Source organism: Mus musculus, chromosome 4, assembly GCF_000001635.26.
Source record: "Mus musculus strain C57BL/6J chromosome 4, GRCm38.p6 C57BL/6J".
Taxonomy (NCBI): Eukaryota; Metazoa; Chordata; class Mammalia; order Rodentia; family Muridae; genus Mus; species Mus musculus.
Genome location: NC_000070.6, coordinates 132,923,492 through 132,940,060, shown reverse-complemented (window position 1 = coordinate 132,940,060; position 16,569 = coordinate 132,923,492).

Genomic DNA, 16,569 nt, shown 5'->3' with positions numbered 1-16,569 from the left:
GGTGTGTGTGTGTCACCTACTTTGTGTCTAGAGCTAGGAGGTTGGACCCAATGATTTTGGAGCATCTCATAAAAGGAAAGGGACTTTCCCCCCAGATACTGTGCTGGTAGCCGTGAGACTTCACTGGCAAGTGATGACTCAGAATCGTCATTGCATGCATCTTGGTAAAAACATCGGAACTGACAGAGAAGGGATTCATTCCTGGGATCCTGGTTAACTCTGTGCCCCTCTTGGATGTAGTGACCCCCACCCTCCACCCCACTGCAGAAACATACCTGAGTCTCTATGGCAGGGATCACGAAGCTCTATCCCCCCACCAGCGTCTCATCGCGTGGCCCTAACCCGTCTGAAGCTGGGTCTCTGACCTGCAAGCCTCCCCATCCACTCCAAGAGGCAGAGAGTATAACAGCGATACCTTCTTTTGCCGCACGGTGGCGCCTCTCACGGACCTTCCTTCCAAAAGGAAGACCCGCGGCCTTCAGACCCTGTTGTTTCTCCTTCCGATTTGATGTGGGTTGGGGATGTTCTGATAAACTGAGACTAGAACCCTGCTTCGGGAGCCACGCCACATCCGTATCCTTTCTACAAGTTCTGCCCCCACCGGGTGGTCACACGTTCAGGTCGAATGGACCCAGTAATAGGTGTCTGTTAGCAGGGTCTGGTGGTTCACGCCTGTCATCTCTACACTTAGGAGACCGAGGAAGGAGGATTCCGGAACATCTTAGTGACTTCCAGGTCAGCATGGACTACAAAGTGAGACCTAATAATTAATTAATTAATTAATAATAATATAACAACAGTCGTCCTAGTAGTAGTAGTAATAGCATTAGTAAATAATGGCGGCTAGAGAGATCGTAAACTCAGTGGTTAAGAGTACTTATTGCTGCTATTGCACAGGACCTTAGGAAAGGTGTCTTAATCTCCCTTAAAATTGCGTTTATTTGGTTACTTTGTTTATTTGTTTATTTACTGGTCTGAAGGGGAGCACATGCCAAGGCACATGTATGTAAGTAAAAGGCCAGCTAGCAGCAGTAGCACACCTTTCGACCGTGTGTGCTCTGGGTATCGAACTCTCATGGTCAGGCTTCGCAGCAATCACCCTAACTGGCTGAGCCATGTTAGCCGGCCTTTTCCATTTTAGAGAGGTGGAGTGAAGTAGGGTTAAGGGCACAGGCAGCTGAAATGACAACTCTTAGCTAGATTTTGTGGCTCTCACAGCTTTACAGTCCATCTGCTGAAAGCCCTACCTTCGTATTAGTCACAGCCCAGGGCATGAAAGGAACCCAAGGATTCTGCCTCCTTAATACGCATGCATTCAGGCTCACAGGCAGGCGCCTTGGCAGAGGAGGGGGCAGCTTTGCACCCACACTTCCTGCCTCCTGGTTTTACCTTGGAGGAGAGAAGAAAAGCCGAGTTCCTGCCCGGAGCCTGAGCCTGCTGATAGATTGGAGCTGCAGCGAGAGAGCTCCTTTCTGGCTGGCTGAAGGCTGGCTTTTTATAATCATGTTGGATCCCCTCCACTCTGCCCCAGGCAGCCAATCCCCATCAGAGTTTCCATTTCCTGCACGATGCAGAGTTTTCTGGTCTCCTGTCTTCCAGCATCTGTGCCCTGCCTGCTGGCAGAAGATTGTAATTCAAGCCGGGGACCTTGGGAACAGCCAAGAGTATTGAAAGCCTGTCACGCCATGGTGGGAGCCACCGCCCTATTGGGCTTAGTGGAGCTGACCACCAGCTTCCCTTAGGGCACAAAGATCTTTCACAACCCAACCCAATTAACACTAAAAGCGTTTATTGGGCACTTGCTGCATGACAGGACCTGCACATGCTCAGAGCACTCTGTGTACATGAGGCCTTTCCAATTCCAAATGGTCTTACAAAGTGCCATAGGCTGTTTCTTTTCTTTTTTTTTTAAATTTATTATTTATTTGTTTTATGTATGTGGAGACACTGTTGTTGTCTTCAGACACACCAGAAGAAGACACAAGATCCCATGACAGATGGTTGTGAGCCACCATGTGGTTGCTGGGAATTGAATTTGGGACCTCTGGAAGAGCAGTCGGTGCTCTTAACCGCTGAGCCATCTCTCTAGCCCTCGTGGCAAGTACTTTTATCCACTGAGCTATGGCTCTGGTTCAGACAGAGCATTCCTGAAAGCCTTTGGGTGGTGCTACTTGCAGAAGCACTCTGGGTAATTTTTTGGTGAACATAGGAATTGCTGGAAATTAGAATTATTCCTGACCCCAAAGTAGAAAGGGTCTGATGTAGCCACCCTGCCACTGGGTGGATGGATGTTGCCTACGAGCAACATGGCCATTTTGGCCCCTACTGGCGGAAGGTTGGCCCTTTATTGGCGGTTGCTAGTTCAGCCCCCAGAAGAGAGAGCCTTAGCCGCTCAGCCCATTCAAAGCCCCATCACTGTCTCCATGGAGACTCTTACAAAGTCTACTGCAAAGGCAGGGGGCTGAGATGTAGAGGCTAGCTGACATCCATAGGTGGGAAGTGGCTGGGCACCTCCTCTGCACATGGACTCTGGTCAGTATTCATGTGCAACGGAGGGCCCAGTGCTTTGCACCCACTTCATGTACATGTGCCTACCCACGCTACTTTTCCCCAGCCTTTCAGTCCTGTTCATTCCATGCCCTTGACAAGACACGCATGTTGCTGGTAGGAGCTGGAGTATGCTTACTCCCACCCATCCGTCTCCATGCAGAGGATGGAGAAGTAGGCTTGTCGTGGTTACACGCCTGGAGGGACTCTCACAGTCTGTAATAGAATGATCTGTGTCCATCTGACTTGTGAATTGGATTCAACTCTTCCCCTCTTGTTATCAGTGGGTTGCCAGGAGCCCTCCTGGTAACCATTGGGGCAGGTCAAAGGTAAGCTGTCAAGACCACACTAGAGAGCCAGATCCTCCTGGCGTTTGATCTCACACCTTCTGGATCCAGCCGGCCCAGCTGTGGGTGCGCCGCTTCTGTCAGATGCTAGAATGCTGTAGTGCTGTCTGGTGAGATCTAGCTTGGATAATGTATCTATCTGGCATTGTAACCTTAGCGGTGCTCATAACTGCTAAGCCATCTCTCCAGCCCATGTGGAAACTACTTTTATCCATTGAGCTATCTCTCTGGATCTTATTATCCATTTCCATGAGAGTATCTCTCGTGGATCTTAGTCACTTCAGGGGCCCCGTGGCACATCAGCCTCTTTGTCCAGATGGATCACGGTGACCGTGGCTGAGCTCCAGAGTCCCAGGAGTCCTCACGGTGGACCTCCTACTGAGGCTGTCAGAGATTTCCTGCAGAGTTGTTGACTCCTACAGAGACCCCGAGAAAACTCCTACCAGCAGGATCTTATAATCCAATCTAATTGGCCTGTCTTGTGATCTGAACCCCTCTGGCTTGACTTGGGTACCCCTCATAATTGGCACCTACCAGGCCACTCGATCAAAGTGTAGGAGAAATATTTCTACATGGAAAAATTCTGTCTCCTGGGCTGGAGAGATGGTTTAGAGGTTAAGAACACATACTGCTCTTGCACAGAACCCAAGTTCAGTTCCCAGCATCCATATCAGGTGGCTCACAGCTGCAAGTCGCTTGACCTCCAGGGGATCTGATACCCTCTTCTGGTCTCAGTGAAGACCTACACTCACGCATGCATACGCTGTCTTCCCACAAATGCATATCATTCAAAATAAAATAAATTTTAAAAGATTCTGTCTTCAGCCAGGTGTGGGGTCCCATACCTTTAATTTGAGCACTTGGGAGGCAGAGGCAGGAGGATCTCTGTGAGTTCAAGATCAGCCTGGTCTACAGAGAGAATTCCAGGACAGCCAGGGCTATACTGAGAAACCCTGTCTCAAACAAACAACAAAACAAAAAAGTGCCACACCACCACCATCAACAACAAAAACCAAAACCAAAAGCAAGAGAAAACAAAACAAAACAAACAAACAAACAAACAAAACAAACAAACAACCACAAAGCTACCCTGAAACTGGAACAGTGATATTTCTACCAACTTTTGTTGGTGAGGGCAAGTCATAAGGCCAATCTAGACCCAAGGACAAGGAAAATAGACTACAAGTCTCCATTGTTGTGTATCTGTGTGTGTGTGTGTGTGTGTGTGTGTGTGTGTGTGCCAGAGCAAGTATGCTCATGTGTACTAGTGTGTATGGGTGTGCTTATCCTTATCATGGGTGGCACACGAGCACACATGGAGGTTAATGTTGGGATATCTCCTTTTTTCTGGAGGAGGAGGAGTGTGGTGAACTGAGGGTTGAATGTAGGGCTTCATACACGCTAACCAAGTACTGTACCAGTGAGCTACATCCTGCCCTAGAGGACATCTCTTGGGGTGAGGCTTGTCCTGTGCACAAAAGGGAAGGATTTGCCCATCTTTGGAAAGTGTCTATGAGAGGCCAGCCCCATGCATCTGCAAGAGGGTCACTGAAGAGTGGTCCTGGCAGACACAGTCCCTGTCAATCTTATCAGGTTTCCGGACTGCTCGGGTCATGCTCACTGTCAGGTGCAAGTCCCCAGAACTGTAAGCCACCTCATCCAAGCCCTCTGACATGCATCTTGCTTTCCTGGGTCCTTTCTTAACCTGCTCCACTCACCAGTCACCAGGAACCCAGTTTTTTGAGTGTGGCAGAAATAGATCTGAAGAGAGAGAGAGATAGCCCCTGCTTTGCACAAGACCGTTGTATACTCTTGGGTAAGAGGAAACTGCTTTTCCCTGGAAACGGGGAAGGAGCTGCCTCCACCCCCCAGAAACCAGGAGTCCATGAGAGACTTAGATTTGTCCACATCAATAGCCTTAATCCCTAGCCTCAGGGTCCTCCTGTTCATTCTCTTCTAAAACCTGGCCTTGGTGATGGGAGACAGTCTATTCTGAGTCCTCTGGGAGTCTACCTCTTAGCATCTTGTCCTGGAGTTGACTTTTTGATATACTCTTCCTCACCAGTAAATGACTCAATAAATAACTGGGATGCCCAGTGACGGCTGAGGCTGTTCCCATCCCTGCCACCAGCTGTGAGGTCCTGATTTCCCTTCAAGTTGCTTTTCACAACCCTCAAACCCCACCCTGCTAAATGTCAGCCTAGCTTCCCTAGGAAGCAGACCCTGGGTGGAGAGATATAGCTGGATGCTTTCTGGTAGCTGCAATCCCAAAGCTGCCTGCACCTTGGGATGGTGTTAGCTCACTCCAGCGGACTGTTGCCCGGGAAACCAGAGCCGCATAGGTTCAGTTAGGTCAAACTCCAGTGCGGAAGCTGCTTCAGTCCCCATTATCACGGGCTTAATGGAGTTCATGACAAAACTCTATAACATGACTCCCAGTGAGGCTTGAGACGCCTGTGATGTTTGGCAGTGAAGCTGGAGGCTGGGGTCTTGGACTGAGAGGCAAATTGGAAGTCAAATGTGCGGTGCTTAGTGCCCAAACACTAAGAAAGCTGAGACAGGAGGATTGCTGACAGTTTGAGGATAGCATAGGCTGCACAGTAAATTCAGGTCGACATGGAATTCATAGTGAGAGGCTGTCTCAAACAACAAACAAATAAAAACAAACCTCGGCCTAGCTTAGTCTATGCTTGCACTTGGGCATTTACTTATAATGTATGAGAATGGGAGCCAAGGAGATAGCTCAGTTAGTAACGTGCATGTTACGCATGCGTGAGGGCGTGAGCCTCAGGACCCACGCGTAAGCATAATGTTTTTATACACTGTGTGAAGTTTACCCTTGTGTTATTCAAATGCTGACTTCTCTGCTCCCATATCTTGTTTCAATCCAGTCACGGCGGCATCGTAATGCTTACATACCAAGAATCTCCTGTCTCAAGTTTGTGTAAACAGTTCTTACCATTTATTCTCTGTCATGTCAATAAATGCTGATCAGCCAATGGTAGGGTAGAAGAAAGAAGAGGGCGGGACGTCCACCGACCTGAGGAAGGAGATTCGAATCAGCGTCAGGATGGAGGAATTGGAGCCATGAAGAAGGGGTCTGAAGAGCCAGATCAATAATAATAATAATAATAATAATAATAATCATCATCATCATCATCATCATCATCATCATCATCAATATCATGGGTTGGAGCTGGGAGGGAGCCAGATTAGCATAGGAGGGAAAGGTAGACCATTTAGCCATTGAGGTGCAGTTTTTTTTTTTTTTTTTTTAAGATTTATTTATTTATTATATGTAAGTACACTGTAGCTGTCTTCAGACACTCCAGAAGAGGGCGTCAGATCTTGTTACAGATGGTTGTGAGCCACCATGTGGTTGCTGGGATTTGAACTCCGGACCTTCGGAAGAGCAGTCGGGTGCTCTTACCCACTGAGCCATCTCACCAGCCCCCGAGGTGCAGTTTTGAATAAGTCTTATTTTTCCTGTGTGGTCATTGGGGGATAGCATAAGGTAAAGAATACAGCCACCTCACTAATCCATTGTTTATATTTATATCAAGCATAATTCATTTACACCCATGTGAGCAGCTTGGGCATGGTATCACAGCTGAAGTCCAGCCATGGGGGTGCTGGGACAGAGGCAAGAAGACCCCAGGGACTCGCTGATCTAACTCTGGACTAACCACTGGGTTCCAGATTCAGGGGGAGACTCTTCTCAAAAATGAACAAAGGCGATTTATAGATGCAAGAGTTTCTTGGGGGCTTGCAGTTTCTGAGGGTGAGTCCATGGACATGTGGGGAGCATGGCTGCAGGTAGGCAGACATGGTGCTGGAGCACACACCTTGATCCACAGACATGAGGCAGAGACAGAGACACTAGAAACAGCACGGGCTTTTGAATCATCCAAGTCTAGCAGCAGTGATTTAACACGCCTCCTCCAGATTCTAGGAAGGAGACCTAGAACAGTGAAAACAACAGTGAAAACCAACTGATCAGTGGAGCCGGGGTGCATTCCTTTATTCCAAGCACTCAGGAGACAAAGGCAGAGATAGATGCAGGTGGATTTCTATGAGTTTGGAGTCTACACAGAAAGCTCTAGAACAACCAGGGCTATATACAAGGACCTATGTGGTGGTTTCAATATGGTTGGCCCATGGAAAATGTGGCCTTCTTAGAGGAAATGGGTCACTGTGGGGGTGGCTTTGCAATCTTATGCTCAAACTCCAACCCAGGAAGAGAATTTCTCCTGGTTGCCTTCAGATCAACATGCAAAACTCTTGGCTCCTCTAGCAGCACTCCTGCCTGCCCACTGCCATGTGTCCTGCCATGATTATAAAAGACCAAACCTCTGAAACTGTAAGCCAGCCCCAATTAAATGTTTTGTTTTGTAAGAGTTACCTTGGTCATGGCGTCTCTTTACAAAATGAAGCTGAGCAATGGTGGTGCATGCCTTTAATCCTAGCACTTTGGAAGCAGAGGCAGATAGATTTTTGAGTTTGAGGCCAGCCTGGTCTACAGAGTGAGCTCCAGGACAGCCAGGGCTACACGGAGAAACCCTGTATTGAAAAACCAGAAAAACACACACACACACACACACACACAAACAAAAATGAAACCCAAACTAAAACATCCTGTCAAGAAAGAAAGAAAGAAAGAAAGAAAGAAAGAAAGAAAGAAAGAAAGAAAGAAAGAGGGAGAGGGGGAAGGGAAAGGAAAGAAAAGGGAAGGGAAATGAAAGGGAAGGGAAGGGAAGGGAAGGGAAGGGAAGGGAAGGGAAGGAAAGGAAAGGAAAGGAAAGGAAAGGAAAGGAAAGGAAAGGAAAGGAAAGGAAAGGAAAGGAAAGGAAAGGAAAAAGGGGCTAGAGAGATGGCTCAGCAGTTAGGAGCACTGACTTCTCTTCCAGAAGTTCTGAGTTCAATTCCCAGCAACCACATAGTGGCCACAACCAGCTTTAATGGGATCTGATGTCCTACTCACATGAACAAATTAATAAATAGATATTTAAAAAGACAGAAAGAAAGAAGAAAGAAACAAAAAAATTCATTAATAAAAATTGGGCAACGGATCTCAGTTAATATTTGTCCAAAGAAGTTATTCAAATGGTCACCCACACCCCAGTAAACACACAAGAAGATGGCCATATTATATGACTTTTAGGTGAATGAAAATAAAATCACAATGCCCACACTACTTTGTAATAAAGTGAATATTACCAGGGGTGCAAAGAGATGTAACTGTAAGGAGGCATGTTAGTGGGGATGTAAGATGTTAGTGGGGATGCAGGACATTGGTGGGGATGCAGGATGTTAGTGGGGATATAGGATGGCTCCCACAGCCATAGAAATCAGTCTGAAATTCCATGAAAACTCCGCATAGGAGGCAGCAAGGCAGTTCAGTGGGTGAAGAGCTTCTCTGCAGGTCTGGGGACCTGGGTTTGATCCCCAGAATTTATAGTCGGAAGGGGGAACAGGCTTCTGAGGTTGTCCTTTGACCTCTATACAGATGCCCCCCGACACCCAGACACACACCAATCACAAAGAAAATAAATTCAGCTGAGTATAGTAGTACTCAGATTAATCCTAGCACTCAGGAGGCAGAGGCAGGAGGATCTCTGTGAGTTCAAGGCCAGCCTGGTCTATATAGTGAGTGCCAGGACAGTCAGGGCTATATAAGGAGCCACTGTCTCAACAAGTAAATAGACAATTAATTAATTAATTAATTAATTAATTAATTAATTAAATGTAAAGTTAACAACAACACACACACACTTGGGAGGCTGAGGCAGGAAGATTGCAAGTCTGAGACCATCTTTAGCCACTTAGAGAAATTTTACTGCAGAAAGAAAGTGCCTGCTTCACCTGCACATCTTCTAAACGTGAAGCGATACATAGAAGATTTGAATGATCCTCACACAAGGGAGACCCACAAATCCAAAATCATTTGTATTTTCAAAAACGGAAGGCTGGGTGTGGTAGCTCACACTCAGAAGGCAGAGGCAAGTGAATTTCTGTGAGTTTGAGGCCCACCTGGTCTACATAGCATGTTTTAGGCTTGTCAGAGTTCTATAGTCAGACTATGTATCAAACAAACAAACAAGTAATAAATAAATAAAATTGAAAGGTTTTTCAGAGACTTCAATGTAACGTTCATGGTAGCATTACTCACAATCACCAGAAGGTGGTGATGTCGTCAAAGGTGTTCCTTCCGAAAGGCAACCGCGTTAAATCTCCTGGAGGTAGTTTTAAGATGGGCCGCTGTGAAGAGGCCACCAGGTCCCGAGGGCTCTCTTCTCTTCAGCTGAGTTAAGGATCTTATGATGAGGTTCAGCTCTTCCGCTTTGACTTTCCTCTGTGTAATGAACACAGCATTAAGGGGTGCTGCCCTCACTGGACATTGAAAGCTGCCGTCGCCTTCATCTCTGATTAAACACATTTCTGTTTTTTAAACCTAAATTTAAGACGGCATTGGGGGCGGGGATTGCCGCAGGTCAGAACAATTTGCAGTTGGTCCTCTTCTCTCATCCTGGGGGTCTAAGGACTTTTGTTCATTCACTGAGCGATACCGAAGCTTTGGCCAGGAGGGCTAAATGTTCAGGGCTCTGAATTCTTGAAAGGATTTTCCGGGAGGGTCAGGTTTACTGTGGCTATAGAGTTTGACTGAAGCCACATTGGCCCAGTTTTTGAGTTTATAGCAGATTGTCCTTGTATAGCCACCGCTTCTTCCAGGGCCACTTGAGGGTGCCCTGGATGATAGCTTCAGCTCCGACTCGGCGCTGGACTTCCCAGTCTTCCACAAAGATTGTGGTGTTGGTTCATGAGACGCATAAGCCTTGGTGGCTGAGTCTGTCCGGACACCATGGCGCCTCCTCCTTGTGTAGTTTAGAGTTCTGACTGGCTTGGCCTTTGGGATGTAGTCCTGGATGGCTTGGGGCTTTAAGTAATTAAGATTTTCCTCAGATTTGGTGGAGAGATCCATTGAGATGTAATTTAGGCAAAAATCTGCTTTAGGAATGTCCAGGACCCTGACTGCAAAGCCTGGGGGTGGCAGGGGTAGGAGAGCTAAAAGCAACTGACAGAGCATTGAGAATCCCACACTTTCATCCACTTTAAAGGAAGGGTTCTGAATTTAACAGATTAAAGAAGGTGGCAGATAGGACATTAGTTGTGGATGACTCCCTCTATAGCTGGAGTGTCTGTTCTGACACCAGGAACTTGCTGTGTAGCCAAGGCTGGCCTCCAATTTACAGGGATCCAAGTGCCACCTTCATCTCCTGCTTAGTGGGTGTCTGTTTAATCTTTTATTTTGAGACAGGGTCTCATTAAGTTGCCCAGAACGGCCTGGACTCAGTCTGTTGCCATGGCTGGCCTAGAACTCCCAAAGAGCTCCCTGCATCAGCTTCTAGTGTGCTGGCATTAAGCTGGTGATAGTGTGGTCCAGGAGCAATCTTCCCACGTCAGCCCCTGTGGTGACTGATATTTACAAGTTGGTGACACCAGGCCCTAATCCTTTTTTTTTTTTTTTTTTTTAATTTTTCTGTGGTCACCAAACTGGAATTTACTTCTTCTAGTTGGGTTTTTGTTTTTTTTTTTTTTGTTTTTGTTTTTTTTTGTTTTTTTTTTTGAGGTGGAAAGAAGCTAACTTTAAATCAGTTTTCAGTTACATTATTGCTATGAAGCTTTCAGTCTGATTCTCCTTCCAAATGCTCGCTCCTTCCTTCCTTCCTTCCTTCCTTCCTTCCTTCCTTCCTTCCTTCTAATGCAGATGCTTTCTTTTGGTGGCTGTAGATGGTAGTTTTATATTACACTTCCAACAACGGTTAACACTTCTATTTCACTCATAGATTCTTTGAGGCTCCCCGAAGCACCCCGCCACTTTCTGTCATGGCATTTTGTAAATGTTTTATTGAGTCTGAGGACGCCTCCCACGGATTCCCTGACTTGCTTCGCTCACGGTCGTGTCGGTGAACAACTAGTCATAGACATAACTGTGGACTTGTTTTGGTTTTGGTTTTTTTAGAGACAGGATTTCTCTGTGTAGCTTTGGCTGTCCTGGAACTCACTTTGTAGATCAGGGTGGCCTCGAACTCAGAAATCCGCCTGCCTCTGCCTCCCAAGTACTGAGATGAAAGGTGTGCACCAGCTCTGTCTGGCTAGTATTGCTTTCTTTGAAGAAAATGGATAGACACTTTTTTGTTTGTTTGTTTCCAGTTTCCTCAAAGGTATACCCAGCCAATGCTGCTAAAGACACAAAGAAACAAAACGTGGTAAACACCTTGAGGCTTAGCTACAGGAGGAGGAGGCAGGCAGATCTCTGTGAGTTAGAAACCAACCTGATCTACAGTAGCAAGTTTTAGGCCAGGCAGAACATATGGAGACACTGTCTCAGGGCAAAACAAAACACAAAGAAAGACATGATGTGTAAAGGCAGAGTTTGACAGCTTAGACATTCAGCAAACACAAAGTAACAGGACGCATGCGCTGCTATCTCAGGTCAGCCTTCAAGTAGCTGTTAACCCTGTTGACTGGTGTCTCTTGCTCTTCTCCTGGACTCTGATCTAAGCTGTGCTTTCTTGTTCTGAGACGGGGTCTAAAAGGTCTCCTGGACTCTAAAACCAGCTGCCCTCTATGCATCGTCTCTCAAGGCTCCTCTGTGGGCATCTCCTCCTTAGCTAGAGTTCTGTTTGAGTTTCTTTCGTCTCAGCAAGGGTCTTTCTTCTTCCATGACTCCAAGGTCGTATCTGGTCATGCTCAGAACACTACCTCCACATGCAGATCCACAATCCCCTCAAACATCTGTCTTTTATGGGCTGGAGAGATGCTCAGTGGGTTAGAGCACTTGCCAAGGGCCGGGGTGGACTCCTAGCACCTACACAGTGGCTCACAAATGCCTGTAAGTTCAGGGGAGCCAACACCCTCCTCTGGCTTTCAAGGGCACCGGGCAAACACTGGGTACACATGAATACATGCAGGAAACAAAAAACACAAATAAAAAACCTACACACATTAAAAACAAAGACTGGGATGTATCTCGGTGGTAGAAAGCTTGCCTAGCAGGCATGAAACCCTAAGTTTGAGCCCCAGCACCACATGAACTGAGCAAAGTGACTAAGGCCTTTGATCTCAGTACTTAGGAGGTAGAGGCAGGGGAATTAGAGGTCATCTGAGTATATAGAGTGTTTGAGCCTGGAATACATGAGACTGTGTCTCAACATACAAACACATACAGACAGACACACACACACAGAGACATATACACAGGAACTCAGATATACACATACACATAGACATACATACACATACATACATACACACAAACACACGCACATATACACAGACACTCAGACATACACATAGACATACATACACACAAACACGCACACACACACACACAGAGGCATGCAACTATTTTCCTGGCTAGAGATGTACTAAAGGGGTTGAAAGTATAACTTCAGGGCGCAAGACCCAAGCACTGCAGAAATTAAAAAAACAACCCTTTCAGTCTTCATTTCACACTTCTAAGAGATACAAGGAACCCACAAGCTAGAGACGCTGGAGTTCTTGCTGCTCTAACAGAGGACCCAGGTTCAATGCCCAGCACCCATGTGGAGGCTCACAGATGATTGTAATTCTAGTGCTAGGGGTCCAACATCCTCTGGTGGCCTCCTTGGGGACCAGGCACAGTCGTGATGGACCTACATACATGCAAGCAAAACCCTAATACCATATAAAATAAATGAGATCTCAAAAACAAAAACAAAAACAAAAACCCAAAGCCAAACCAAAAGACCTTACTAACTAGATGATGTGATGTCTCTCCATATGGATCTAGAAGCTAGCATGTCAAAACAACCCTTTTTGGTTTTGGCACTGAATGTCACCTAATCTTCCCTTTTGTCACAAGTCCCGCAACACACACACACACACACACACACACACACACACACACACACGGCTAGGCATGTTGATCATTATTTACATCTGCCCTTCCCTTCCCACCTCCTAAATGAAATCCACTGGGCATCCTGTTCACTCTAGCACCACGCATGTCTTGAATCCTTTACTTCTCTCCACTGTGACCTCTAACCCACCACCTCTAGCCTAGAGAACTGCAGGAGACTCCTAAAATGATAGCTAAGCATTTATTCCAGCCCGGGACCATCAATTCTGATGTAATTGTTGTCTGGAAGGCTTACTGCTTCTGTCTGCTAACCCAGGCTACAAGCCCAGGTGCACTCTTTTTTTTTTTTTTAAAGATTTATTTATTTATTATATGTAAGTACACTGCAGCTGTCTTCAGACACTCCAGAAGAGGGAGTCAGATCTCATTACGGGTGGCTGTGAGCCACCATGTGGTTGCTGGGATTTGAACTTTGGACCTTCGGAAAAGCAGTCAGGTGCTCTTACCCACTGAGCCATCTCAACAGCCCCCAGGTGCACTCTTTTCTGGGCTTAGAATGTTCTCAGCCTCTGAGACTTACTGCTGAATAAGCTCCCCTTTTCTAGTTCTTTCTGATCTCTGATTGGCTGGCTCAATTCAACTGTTGTGACTCAAACTCCACTCCATGCTAACCAATTCAATCTGGTTTCTCTGGGCTTCTCCTGGACTGCTCTTTTTGCCCTCAAACTATCTCTGTCAATCTGTTCAAATCTTCTGGCTCCTTCTCCTTCTCTGGCTTGTTCTGTCTTCCCCTGTGTCTAGTTTGTTCTCTCTCTGCAGCCTACCTCTGTACCACTGTCCCAGTAAACCTGCCTCCCTCTTTTTCCTCTCTCTACACTGCCTCTTAAGTAGCTTCCCTTTCTCTCTCTTCTCGTGAGTTGGGAAGACCCGACTCTGTCAAATCTGATTCTTTTGATAACTTTGACCACTTTGTCTGCCATTCAATTGGACATTAATTTCGACCTTGGTTGCTTCCGTCTACAAACTAATTTTACATTCATTGTTTGGGATTAAAGGTATTCACTAAGGGTGTATGTGCATTCTAGCTAGAGGGATTAAAGCTGCTGGGCTGAGGCTGAGCCACACCACAAACACAACCTCGGGGCTCATCGTGTGATCAGATCTCCTGCAAGAACAGGGTCTCACGGAAACCAAACCAGCATCGACATCACTGTGTGGAGAAAAATCACCTTGAATTTCGAATTCTCCTACCTCTATCTCCTGAGTGCTGGGATTATAAATCTGCACCATTGTGTCCAGTTTATGCAGTGCTGTAGACTGGAACCTAGGGCATCCTAAAGGCTGTACAAGTTTTTAACACTTGGCCTCACATGTAGCCCCCACTGGCCTGGAGCTAACTACATAGACAAGAGCAGACTCAACCCTTTATCAATCCTGCCTCTGTCTCTGATAAATCTTTTTTAAAAAAAAATCAGGCTTACTTTATATGTATGAATGGTCCACCTGTATGTATGTATGTATGTGCACCACTTGTATGTCCCCTGACTCCCCTGGAGTTGGGGTTACAGATGTTTCAACACCATGAATGTGCTGGAAACTGAATTTAGGAATCTGAACCAGCTCTTCCTCCTGAGTCATCGATGCAGCCCCTCAGATCAATCTTTCGAAAAGACAAACTCAGTCATGTGGCTCCTTGTTTAAAAAAAAACAACAAAAAAACCCAACCTGCCAGTAACATCTTTCCTATTTATTTATTGCCTTGTATAATCCACTATGCTAAAACCCCATTCGGAGCCAGGGAGTGGTGGTATAGACCTTTAAGCCCAGCATTCAGGAGACAGAGGCAGGTAGATCTCTGAGTTTGAGGCTAGCCTGATTTCCAGAGCAAGTTCCAGGACAGCCAGAGCTACATAGAGAAACTCCCATCTCAAACAAACAAACAAACAAACAAACAAACCAACAACAACATCATCATCATCGATCCACACAGGGCCCGAGGTGCTGCCCACAATGCCCTGTCCACGCTGTAGGTATCCTTTCTCTCCCTCTTTTCCTCTGAGGCCCAGGTACATGGGGCTTTTCTCCCATCTCAGGGCCTTCTCTCTCTGCATAGAATACTCTTGGTTAAATCAGGAGGCTAAATTCCTCTTGACTTTGAGATCTTGGCCCCTCAGAAAGTTCTCTGCGTCTGAGCACACGGCTGGCCAGCCACCACAAAAAAAAAAAAAAAAAGAAAGAAAGAAAGTTCTCCGTTTTATCATTCTATCATCTCGGTCTATCCTACCTATCTCCCCCACACACCCCCATCCTCCCGTCCTAGGTCTGTCCTCTTTCCTTGCAGGATTTTTTTTTCCCCCTTTCTTCCTTTTTTGGTCCTTTGCAGCCCTGGCTGTCCTGGAATTTGCTCTGTAGACCAGGCTGGCCTCCAACACAGAGCTCGGTTTAGTTTTGGCCCCTGAGGACAAGGAACTGAGGTGCACATTTTACAGATCAAAGCAGACCTGGCCTCCAGGTTCTCCCAGCATCCCTCAGTCCCTATCTGGCACACCCTGCCCCCAATCCTGAACTTTCCAGCCCAGGGGCTAGGCTGCCCTTCTCCAGAGGCACATTTTGTTCTCTTGTGTTCTCTCTCTCTCTCTCTCTCTCCCTCCCTCCCTCTCCTCCTCCCTCCTCCTCCTCCCCTCCTCCTTCTCTTCTTTCTCTGCTCACCATTTTTCCTCTTTCTCTCCCCTGACCTTTGCCCTCATGGTGACTCCCCTGGCCTTAATCCTTGGGGCCAGTGAACTTGCCAGAGAGCCCAATAAACCTCCATTTAATATAATGTAATCTGGCTTGAATTTGGCTTGTTTCATGGATGGAGAAATAATTTATCAAGATCCACCTGCCTCTGCCTCCCTGGCTGTGGGGTTTTTTGCTTGTTTGTTTTTAAAGACAGGGTCACATGGAGCTTAGCTAGACTCAAACTTAGTAAGTAGTGAAGGATAGAGTTGACCTTCTGATCCTCCTGCCTCCAGTTCCCATGTACTGTGATTACAGGTGTTACTGCTATGCTCAACTTACGGTTTGTCTTTTCATTTATCATAGCCCCTTTTGGCTAATTTGCCAAACAAAGGCAGAGATCATGTCTGGCTTATTGATTGTGTGCATAAGCCAGAATTGTCACATAGTAAATACTTAACACGTTATTCAAGGAGGGTCTGGAGAGATGGCTCAGTGGTTAAGATTACATACTGTTTGTACAGTATTCATGTCAGACAGTTTAAAACTGCCTGCAACTCCAGCCCTGGGGGACTCCATCTAGCCTTGATAGGCACTGCATTCACACACACACACATACACAGAGGCATGCACACTCACAAACACATTTTTAAAAAAAGATTTATTTATTTATTTTATGTATAGGGGTACACTGTAGCTGAACAGATGGTTCTGAGCCTTCATGTGGTTGCTGGGAATTGAACTCAGGACCTCTGCTGGCTCCAGCCTTGCTGGCTCCAGCCCCAAGATTTATTTATTATTATATGTAAGTACACTGTTGCTATCTTCAGACACACACTAGAAGAGGGCATCAGACCCCATTACAGATGGTTATGAGCCACCATGTGGTTGCTGGGAATTGAACTTAGGACCCTTGGAAGACAGTCAGCGCTGAGCCATCTCTCCAGCCCCACAAACACATTTACAAGTAAAAATAACTTTTAAAAAAGGTTTATTGTATGAATGATCATCGATATTTTCTATTCCTTTCTTTCCTCTCACTTCCTATGCCCTACC